An 11,386-nucleotide genomic window follows, 5' to 3' on the forward strand; every position below is an offset into this window, starting at 1 on the left:
AGGAGTCCGCCTTCTTCTTCTCCGGCCGTCTCAGCCGCCGGTGAGGCTGCCTCCGGCCTAGGACGCCATTGCTTTCTCAGTTTTCTCTCTCAGTTTCTCAATTTGTGAAACATCAAGAGAGCCCTAATTTTCTCCTCTGAAATCGAAATCGCCACTGCCCTAATTCTCTCCCTCGCGCTCATTCTTCCTCTCTCTGTAATTCTGGAGTCGCACTGTCGCCTGGTCTCTGTAATTCCGGCAAGAGAGCGAGCCCTTGCCTCTCTGTAAGATCCGGTCTGAATCTGGCGCCGTTTGTGGGATCTGGTTTGCAATTTGGGATTTCTTGAACATTTTTGTGGTTTGCGATTTTTGTGGTTTGCGATTTGAGATCTGGTTTGCGGTTTGTAAGATCCCCGTCTGAATCCCTCGTCTGAATCCAACACCGGCGTCGCAGTCATCTTCGCCGACGCCGTCCGCGATTTGGGTCCGCGATTTGGGGGCTAGTTCGACAGGAGAGAGAGAGCTCGACGTAGGTGAAGTCAGATGTGGGTGTCTGGTTCGCGATGATAGGACGGTGAGGGGCGACCGCCGGCGCCGGCGCCGCCGTCGTCGTCGCCGGCGTCCAGGTGCAGTGAGAAGGAGAAGAAGTCAGATGGTGAAAAGTAATTACTCTCATTAAACTTGGTGGACCACACTCAATTAACTCATAACACTAAGTTTCTTAATCTCCGTGCCCAAATAAAAGTGGCCACTTTTATTGGGACGGAGGGAGTAATACTTTTTCACATTTTCACCAATCCCAATACTAATTATAACATATTTTTTTCCACTATCAATACACTTTACCACTTTTCACATTTTCACCAATCCCAATACTAATTATAACATATTAACTCATAACATACTTATTTTGGGGACGGAGGGAGTATATATTAAAAAAAAACTGGTTAGCTACGCGTAGGAATTCACATTCCTACTAATATAACTAGAGTGATGTTATTTGTATATACGAAAAATGTTTTTATATTTTCATTAATATAAAATTGATGTCATCTCCATTATCATATATATAAATATAATAATAAAATAATAATTTAACTGAATATATTTAATTAAGCTGAATATTGAAAAAAATAAAAATTAAAGAAAATTCACAATAGTAAAAACAGATATTATAAAAAATGGATTTATTCAAAACGATGCACATTTCGATACTTTGAATCACAATAAAAAAAGATACACATTTTGATGCATTCATTTAAATTTGATCTATAATTAATAAATTCTAACGAACTATAATTAGGATAAATGCATATACATGGACATTCAGATGTAAACAATTTTTTGGCAAACACCACGTAATGTCAAACATCATCAATTAAATAAATAAAATCTATGTACAGCATGCATTTGTGTTACATCTTATATGTTAAGCAGGATGGACGAATATGAAAGTTTACCAAAGCCAACATGCATGGGTAACTACAACTGATGAAATAGGGTAATCATATTAGTCCTCTTTATGTCCACAAAATTAACTACAATACGAATTAACATTAATATATTGAATTTATTTTTATCTTGCAGCTATTTAAGAACTCTAGCAAAATCTATTCTATAAATTAACATATTTTTTTATTTGCAATTTAGCAACTATAGGAATATATATACCCACAAAGTTTGTCTTTTTTCTAGTTTTCATTAATAAGGGTCAGCGAAATTAGGAAGTTTTGACATACATAATCTGGTAAAGGGTCAATAAAAAAGAACAATATATGTTGGCAAACGATCTGATTTATGACGTCCTAATTTGATCCCCCCATATGCCATATCACTTCATTCTTGCTCAAAATTTGTGTTATTTTGTTCATTAATACTTCATCCGTCCATGAAAGAACTCCCTAGGAGGGAGTGGCACGGGTTTTAAGAAAAAATATTGTTTAGTGTATTGAGAGTGAATAAAAGGTAGTTGAGTGTATTGAGAGTGGTGAAAAAGTGTTATAATTAATATTGAGAGTTGTGAAAAGTGAAAAGTAAGAGGATTATAAGTGGTGGGGTATAGTCCAAAAATAGGTAGGAAGTTCTTTTGTGGACATCCCAAAAAGAAAAGATAGGAAATTCTTTCATGGACGGAGGGAGTATAAAACATATGCATTTTGAATTTAAAAACAAATAAATTGTTACCTCTTGACAGTGTCAATAAGATGATGTTAATTTGTGTCTAGCTGTGTTATTATCCGCTTAAAATCGCATTTTCAATTAAAGGGAGAAGCGCGCAGCACTATCGGAGGAGCTTATTTGCAATTATAGAAGCACGGAAGGTTTTAGTTGCAAAGAATAAGTTTAAAGGTGTTATGATCTTAGCCGTTGATCTAAACGAAGGGCCGAGATTTGTTAACAGCTGATCAGTTAGTTATAACTAAGTGATCATCGTCTTCCTTGAGCTGTGTAATTCCCAGATTTGCAAAGAGAGTTTCAGAGCATTTTGAACTCGGTTTTTCATTCAATTTCGTCTAAGCTTGTTAGTTCTTGAGTTAAGAGGGATCTCTGTAATCTGTATTTCAAAGCTTGTTTGTGAATAAGAGTAGCTCGATTCCTTGTTCTGTGTATGTAGGTTGCAAAACCGAACCACGTAAATCTTGCGTCGATCTTTATTTTCTCGTTTACAATTCTTAACACTTTGACTATCATTTATCATCATTATAATTTGATGATGATCTATCACTGTATTATGCACCATTTCTTAGAGAAATATCCATCGATCACGATCGGTACATTAACCTCAAATTTAAAGAATAAAAACAATCAATTAATCATTTTTTCACACATATAACCCTAGATTAAAATATCAATTTATTCATCCCACCAAAACCATACCCTCAAACAAAAATCATAACCAGACTAAAATTTTGAAAACTAAGAAAATTGGAAATTTAACCAAATATCCCCCAGATGTATATGAAGATCTAGCATATATTAATTCTAAAATATAAAGCTCGAATTGCTGACTCATAACAATTGCCGAATCCGACAATATTACATAACAAAGACATTTTAAATAACTGCTGGCTATTGTCCAAAAACGTGGGGTTACACAATGCGCACTGAAGATAACAAATGTGTGTCCCCATGAAAAAGAAAAAAAGAAAAAAAATAGACACTTAAATAATTGTACTAAACAAGGCTGAGATATATATATGTAATCGCAGACGTTGATAAATAATTTTTTTTTGTTCATAGATTTATTCTTTTAAGGCTGCGTTTACTTTGATGGATAAATTTATCCATGGAAAAGGATGGATAACAAAAATTTATACCTTTAAATGTCTATTTTCTTTTACATTTGACACAAAAACATTTTTTCTTCCTTAAGGGTGGATAATATTATCCCTCAATTTTTGGTGTGATAATATTATCCACCCTTTAAGTGAAAATAAGGAAGAAAAAATGCTCTTGTGTCAAATATTGGAAAAGAAATGAGACATTTCAAGGCATAAATTCTTGTTATCCATCATTTTCCATGGATAATATCCATGGAAAATGATGGATAACACAAATTTATGTCTTTAAATTTATCCTTTCTTTTCTAACATTTAATACAAAAGAGATGCTCACCATTTTTCCTTCCTTATTTTCACTTCAAAGATAGATAATATTATCCCTTCATTTTTGGTGTGATAATATTAATAATCTTTGAAGTGAAAATAATGAAGAAAAAATAGTGAGCATCTCTTTTGTGTCAAATGTTGAAAAAGGAAGGTGATATTTAAAGGCATAAATTTGTGTTATCCATCTTTTTCCATGAATAAATTTATCCATCAAAGTAAACGCAGCCTAAGAGTAAACGCAGCCTAAGTTGATTCAACTTTAGGAGGTGTGGCTTTATCTTCGGTGGTTGTATCCCTGGCCGTCGTCTCTCCTAATTTAACCAATGAATCGCAAAATAAATGGAATAAGTAACAGAAAAATAATTCCAGAGGATGTTTATTGATAGGTACCTTTTTGTTTTTTTCTGTATTATTTTATAATTTATTTTGGAGGGGATATACAATTTTCAACTATTTGCTCTAAAAAAATGAAAATTGCCAATATGTCTTTACAGAAATAATTAATTATTTAATAAAAAAAGTAACCCAAACCCCTAAAGTCTCTCCAGCCATATATCCTCCATCGCTGTTGCTTCGTTTTTGATAGGTTAATTATTGAAAAACATAGGAGCTATCTACCTACACGATTTACACAAATTCAATTCCATTTTTCGGTTGAAATCATGCAATAGAGTTCACAATAATTAAACTAGTTATACAATTGAATCTCAAATCTGTAACCATGGATTGTGTAACAATTCAAATTAAACTATTAGACAATTAGGCTGCATTTACTTTGATGGATGGGAAAAGGAGGGATAACAAAAGTTTATGCCTTTAAATGACTCATTTTTTATGTTACATTTTACACAAAGGTTGCGTTCTCTTTGTGGGAAAATGATGGAAAACAAATAATTTCCCTCATTTTCCATCTTTTTCATGTGTTCTCTTTGTTAGTAAATTTTCTCCGGGCAGGAGGGAAAATTTTCCCGGGCAGCCCCTTTTCCCACATTTTCATCCCAAATCATGATAATATTATCATGACCTGCAGTTGTGATAAAATTTTCCCATAATGTATATTTTTTAGATCTTCCAATTTTACCCTTCACATTGAGAATGTCAGTGAGTGAGTCTTATTCGGATCGAAACCATTAATTTTTTTTTCTTTAATTTTACTCCCCACCCCACGCCCCCACCCCCCCCCCTCCACCCAAAAAAAAAAAATTAAATTTTTCTCGCCACCTTCACCACCCTCCCCTACCCCACGCCCCCTACCCACCCTCCCTCCCCAACCCCCCCCCCCACACCCTAATTTTTTTTTTAAAAAAAATTCTCGCCACCTCCATCCACCCTCCCCTACCCCACGCCCCCACCTACCCCCTCCCCACCACCCCAAATTTTTTTTTAAAAATTTTTCTTTGCCACCTCACCCAACCCTCCCCTACCCCACGCCCCCCCCCCACCCCCCTTCCAACCACCCCCCCACCCCCAATTTTTTTTTTTAATTTTTTCTCGCCACCTTCACCCCCCCTCCCCTACCCCACGCCCCACCCACCCCCCACACACCCCCCCCCCCACCCAAAAAAAATTTTTTTTTTTTAATTTTTTTTCTCGCCACCTCCACCACCCACCCTCCCCTACCCCACGCCCCCACCCCCCCCCCTCCACCCCCAAAATTTTTTTTTAAAATTTTTCTCGCCACCTTCACCCACCCTCCCCTACCCCACGCCCCCACCCACCCCCTCCCCACCACCCACCCCCCCACTCCCAATTTTTTTTTTTTAAATTTTTCTCCCCACCTCCATCCACCCTCCCCTACCCCACTCCCCCACCCACCCCCTCCCCACCACCCCCAAATTTTTTTTTTAATTTTTCTCGCCACCTCCACCCACCCTCCCCTACCCCACGCCCCCACCCACCCCCTCCCCACCACTGCACCCCCCAATTTTTTTTTTATTTTAATTTTTCTCGCTACCTTGACCCACCCTTCCCTACCCCACCCCCCAAAAAAAATTTAAATTTTTATCTTGATGATCGAGCTCGGCTCGTCACCCTCATACTAAGCTCGAGCTCGGTTCGAGTTCAGCTCGGATGATGCTCGATAATGTCGAATTCAAGCTTGAGCTCGAGCTCGGCTCGTTAGATGTTCGTATATATGATGTTCAAGCTCGAATTTTTTACAAATTTAACAAAATCTTCTTAATTAATATGTTATTCGAGTTCGAGTTCGACTCGTTTAAGGCTCGTGTACTAACTCGATTGTAGGCTCGACTAAAGGTTCGTGAACAGGCTCGCGAACACTCGAATTCGAACTTGTTCACGAGCTCAACGAGCCGAGCACTGTCAAGCTCGAGCTCGGCTCGATAAAAATTTCGAGCTCGAAATCAGGCTCGAGCTCGGCTCATTTATTATCAAATCGAGCTCCGAACGAGCTTTTTTCGAGTCGAATCTCGAATAGCTCTGTTCATTTACAGCTCTACCCGCCCCCACTCACCCTCCCCCCACCCCCCAAAAAAAAATTGGATGGGGGTGGGAGTGAAGAGAAAAATTAAAAAAAATGGGGTTGGGAGGGTGAGCGGGGGGTGGGGGCGTCGGGGTAGGGGGTGGAGAGAAAAAAAAACTTGGCGAGGGGGGGGGGGGGTGGGTGGGGGCGTGGGGTAAGAGGTGGGGTGGAGGTGGCGAGAAAAATTAAAGAATTTGTTTTTGGGGAGGAGAGGGTGGGTGGGGGTGTCGGGTAGGGAGGGGGTGGGTGGAGGTGGCGAGGAAAATTAAAAAAAGAAAAATTTGAGGGTTGGGGGGTGAGGGGGGGATGGGTGGGGGCGTGGGGTAGGGGAGGGTGGGTGGAGGTAGCGAGAAAAATTTAAAAAAAAAAAAAATTTTGGGGGTGAGGGAGGGTGGTGGGGAGGGGGTGGGTTGGGGGCGTGGGGTAGGGGAGGGTGGGGTGAAGGTGGCGAGAAAAATTAATTTTTTTGGGGGGTGGGGGGTGGGGGGCGTGGGGTAGGAGAGGGTGGGTGGAGGTGGCGAGAAAAAAATTTTAAAAAAAAAATTGGGGTGTGGGGGGGGGATGGGGTGGGTGGGGGCGTGGGGTAGTGGGGTGGGGTGGAGGTGGCGAGAAAAATTAAAAAAAAAAAAAATGGGGGGTAGGGTGTTGGTGGGGGCGTGGGGTAGTGGGGTGGGGGTGGGGGTGGAGGTGGGGAGAAAAATTATAAAAATAAAATGAAGTATGTCATAAAATAAAATTGAAATTATGGCATAAAATAAGTAAGTCAATAATAAGGGTAATATTGTCATTTAACAATTTATCCATCATTTTCCCACAAAGAGAACATGTGTATAGGATAAATGAAGTATATGATAAAAAAAACATTCCATCAAAGAGAACATGAGATAACAAGAGTGGAAATGATAAAAATTTCCCACCTTTTCATTTCCATCCTTTTCTCATGATAATTTTACAACCAAAGAGAACGCACCCAAAAGAGAAGTTCATCATTTTTCCTTCCTCACCAAATTTGGTGGGATAATATTATCCCTCATTGAAGTGAAAATGAGGAAGGAAAAATGGTATGTGGGATAAGAAAGGAGTATTATGGTAAATATAGTAAATATAGTAAATATATGGTAAATATAGTTAAAATTTTGTTATCCCTTTATTTAGAAGGATAAAAAGCAAACACACCTTTAAGGGTATTATGGTAAATATAGTAAATACAACTACTATTTAATTTTGGATATGTTATAAGAATAACCGACTCCGTTTTTTGCTAGAACAAATAAGCTAGCTATATATGAATTTGCTTGTTTGGGATTTTTCCGTCCAATACTTATACTAACAAAAATATGTAAAAATAAAACGAGATAATAAAATTATGACCCTCAAAAAACATATTATAATGATTGGCAAAATTTAATCCAACTAGCCCTAGGAATAAGAATCATATGTACGTCAACTTTCAGCTCTGGTATTTCTCCATCATTTTTCTTTGCTGAAAAACCAATAATGAAATTATTGCGCATACCCGACTTACGACATTAATTAAAGCAACAAATTAAAGGACGCAAAAGAAAATGAGAGTAAAATTAAAGAAATTATATTAAGGATGGGAAAATGTACCGCTTCTACTTAGGGATGGCAATGGATCCTGGACCCGATCCAGATCCGCAGATCTAGATCCTTTTTACAGGATCTGAACCTTGTAAAAAATGGATCCAATGGATCTGGACCGGATCTGGATTACTCTTAAGATTTGCGGATCTGGATCTGGAGCAAAAGTTTTGAGACCCAGATCCGGTCCAGATCCGGCCCACGGATCCGGTTATATATATATATATATATATATATATATATATATATATATATATATATATATATATATATATATTATTTTATTTTTATCAAACTCTACCTTAAAGATCTATTACTAATCTAAACATCTATTTTCATAAATAATGTATATAATTCTATTAAAAATAATATTTTATTTTATCTTAATTTAAATTTTAGTTGTTGTTATTATTATTATTATTATATCTTTTATTTATATTGATAATATTATTATTTTTTTCAATGTAAAAATGGAAGACACATTGTTCCACTGTTACTGAATATTGTGATGAAGATAGAGATAAAATTGATTGTAATGATATGATAATTAATTTTTCATCCCTTTTTATATATACAATTAAAATAAGTGTGTATCTACTAATATATTATTTAGTACTTGAATATCATATTCTTACTTATTATGAAATTTTATACTAATATTTTTATATAGGTTATGATTTAATATTTATTTTTAAATAATTGTTGATACTCTAGATAAAATTCGATTTTTTTTAGTTAATTCAAAATTTATAAATGTTTTAAAAGAGTAAAAAGTATGGATCTGGATCTGGACCCGAGACCCTGTGGATCTAATGGATCTGGGTCTGGATCTTATTTTTTTGGATCCAATGGATCTGAACCGGATCTGGATCTAAGTAAGAAAATTCGGATCTGGATCTGGACCAAGCAGGATCCGGTCCAGATCCGGCCCATTGCCATCCCTACTTCTGCTGCCACAAGATACAATTTCAACAAGATTAAAAAACCCTTTCTTCATGCTCTTGACAATCTTCACCATTTTCCATTGCTAATGAGAGAGAGAGAGAGAGAGAGAGAGAGATCTATGCTTCCTCACCTGAAGAAGATAGTTTTATTTACGCAAAAAAAAGAAAAACCTAAGCACACGTGTTTGATCTTAAAAGGTGTATGGCTAAGTTTATTTTAAAGAACTTATAAGATGTTTTAAGAGATTATAAGATGTAATTTTTAAGAGCTTATAAGTTGTCAAAGTGTTTGGATAATTGAGCTTATAAGTTAGAGAGAGAAATTTTTCCTAGAGAGAGAAAAAAAATTGCTAGAGAGAGAGAAAATCGAAGAAAAATGAACTTAGATGATATATGATGAAAATAATAAATTATGATTGAAAAATATTTGTAAAATAATTGTTGCATATGAGATTATAAAAAAATAAATTGGAGTAGAGAAACTTATTTTTTGGAGAGTTTATAAGCTCTTGAAACTTATTTTTTGAGCTTATAAGCTGTTTTGAGGAGCTTATAAGCTCAGCCAAACACCCTCTTAATCTTGTTAAATAAATACTATAGTTGTACATTTACGATCATATTAATGGAGTATAAAATAATTGTTTTAGTTGATCACGTGATCCGCGAGGTCAATGCTTAGTTTTTTTTTTTTTATTTCTCTGTTGACACTAGGAATTTGGTGTAGGCATGAACAGTAAGCTCAAATAAGTTTAGTTTTTTTCTCAACATAATTTTTTTTTCTCTCTCCTAACTCCTTTCTCATCTTTATTTTGTCATTCATTCGTTCTTGTAGCATTAATGTATATTATTTACTAATTATTTTAATTATAATACTTTTTAAAGCAACCAAAAAGAAGAAAATTATATTGATTCTGATGTATGTGATTTAGTTATCTATTTTCGTATTGTTTTTCATTTATTTTGCTATGATATTATCCAAGTTGTTGGCATTTGGCGCAAGAATTAGATGAATTGGAGATGGATGCTAGTAAATGTCGAGAGATGGTGAAAGTCTAATTTTTGGATGAAGTTCGTGTGAATTTTGAAGATGTTTGGAGATTGGGCTTTGAATTAATTGTTTAGAATTTATTTAAATCCTTAAACTCTTGTTTATGTTAAATTTGGACTTATTTTTTGGAAAGGGCCGATAAGCCCATTGTTTGGCGTAGGGCGGCTGAAAGAGATTGAAGGAATTGATTTCCGTATAAATCTAATAGATGCAGCCGCCACAAAAAAACAACACATTAGAAATCTAATAGATGCAGCCGCCACAAAAAAACAACACATTAGAATTACTTTAGTAGTATTATTTTAGCTTTTAGTTTTAAGGTGAAATTTTTGGAGATTTGGTGGATACTAATTTTGAGAATTGCAAAATTGGAGAATTGAAGTTGACTTTCACTTTAATCAAGTGCAGCAGACGTGATTCCTTTTCTTCAAAATTAGAGTTGGTTTGCTTTTTAATTCGATTATTTTCGTGATTGCTTGTTATTTACTTTATGTTTGCTTCAATTTGTTTTATTATTTTTAGTTTAATTATGAGTAGTTAAATCTTTAAATCGGCGAGAATAATGAAGTATTGATTTAATAATCGGTGATTCCTGTTGATTTTGATTTATTTCTAGAGTTTAAAGATAATTCTGATTTTATTTAAGCCTGATCAACTTAGATTAAATTGGATTACAGTCAATTAGCACCTCAAATCCGTAATTGTTGGAATATGACTGATTAGTGATAAAGCTACCATGTTCGTAGTAGGAATAAATTGGTGGATTAATTATTACTAGCGTATCTAGGATAATTGGTCTAAACTGAGTTCCTTCATCTTAATGCTATTAGAATATTAAATCTAGGTCTGGCGTCTCCAGGTAGGTTATATTTTAATAAGGGAATCATGTAGGTCTGGCGTCTCCAGCTGTCTATCGACACAGTAAGTAAGAATTGGGGTATGTCCGTTGCGTTCACGGTATCCTATAACTGGTTGGTTGATAGGGATTAATTTATCTTTGCGTCGATGAACAGAGACATTAAATTAATATGGATTTATTCGAGTTGAGTTACATTTTCCGTGATTTATTTCTAGTGTGATTTTCGTTGATTTATTTATTTTCTTAGTAAATTAATTTTTCTATCACTTTAAGGCGTGGTGGCTACACCAAAAATTAGATCTTTAGGAATTTGATTGCAATTACCCGTTCTCTGTGGTTCGACCTTGCTTGTTACTATACTCATTTAATTGCAGGAATTATTTAGTGGAATACGACGTCCACCAAATTGGCGCCGTTGTCGGGGAACGATGTTGATTATTTTCTTTTTCCTATTGATTTATTTTCATTGTTTTTATTTGTTTTCTTTTGTTGTTTATGAGCAGGATTTAAAGAAAATATATATAGGTTGAGAAAAGAGGTAAGGCGAGGAAGTTACGAAAACTGTCAGAATCAAAAAATTATTCTGTTTGCCCAAACAGAACCGTTTCTCAAAGCTGAACTCAGTGCCTCCACCGTTGAAGAGGATCTGTTTGCCCAAACGGATCCTGACTCAGAGGCAGAAACAGAAATCAAAGAGGATACTGAATCTATTTTCATGACTGTGATTGATCCTTTGGTTGATGATTTTGTTGAGAATTTCAGGGAAGAAGAGCTCGAGCAAGTTATTTTTAGTGTGCTGAATGATGAGGATGCCAAAACAGAGGAGAATGATGCTATTCGAGAGATTATCATGCAACTGTTACT

Source organism: Salvia miltiorrhiza, chromosome 4 (genome assembly GCF_028751815.1).
Source record: "Salvia miltiorrhiza cultivar Shanhuang (shh) chromosome 4, IMPLAD_Smil_shh, whole genome shotgun sequence".
NCBI classification, from domain to species: domain Eukaryota; kingdom Viridiplantae; phylum Streptophyta; class Magnoliopsida; order Lamiales; family Lamiaceae; genus Salvia; species Salvia miltiorrhiza.